The following is a 294-nucleotide window of genomic DNA, read 5'->3' as shown; positions in this document are numbered from 1 at the left end:
CCGGCGCCGCGCCGCTCCGCTCGCCCGCCCCGCCGGTGCCTCAGCGCCTCGGGCCCGCGGCACCAAACTTTGCCCGGAGTTCGCCGCCTCTCCCCGGCGGCGGCAGCTCCCTCCTCCCCCTCCTGCCCCGCTCTGTGTGCGCGGAGAGGCGCCCACTCCAGCTCATTCCCAGTCTGTCTCTCATGCAAATTGCCTGCTGGCCGCCCCGGCCCGGCTTCCACCCCCTCCTTCCCTCCCAAACACGCTCACTCACGCCGCCGAGGGAGGGCGGGGCTGGTGTAAGGCCGAGGTGGG

The sequence above is a fragment of the Haliaeetus leucocephalus genome, unplaced genomic scaffold (assembly GCF_000737465.1).
Source record: "Haliaeetus leucocephalus isolate CR32 unplaced genomic scaffold, Haliaeetus_leucocephalus-4.0 Scaffold339, whole genome shotgun sequence".
NCBI lineage: Eukaryota > Metazoa > Chordata > Aves > Accipitriformes > Accipitridae > Haliaeetus > Haliaeetus leucocephalus.
The sequence above is the reverse complement of the archived record's forward strand: the minus strand, read 5'-3'. Positions refer to the sequence as shown.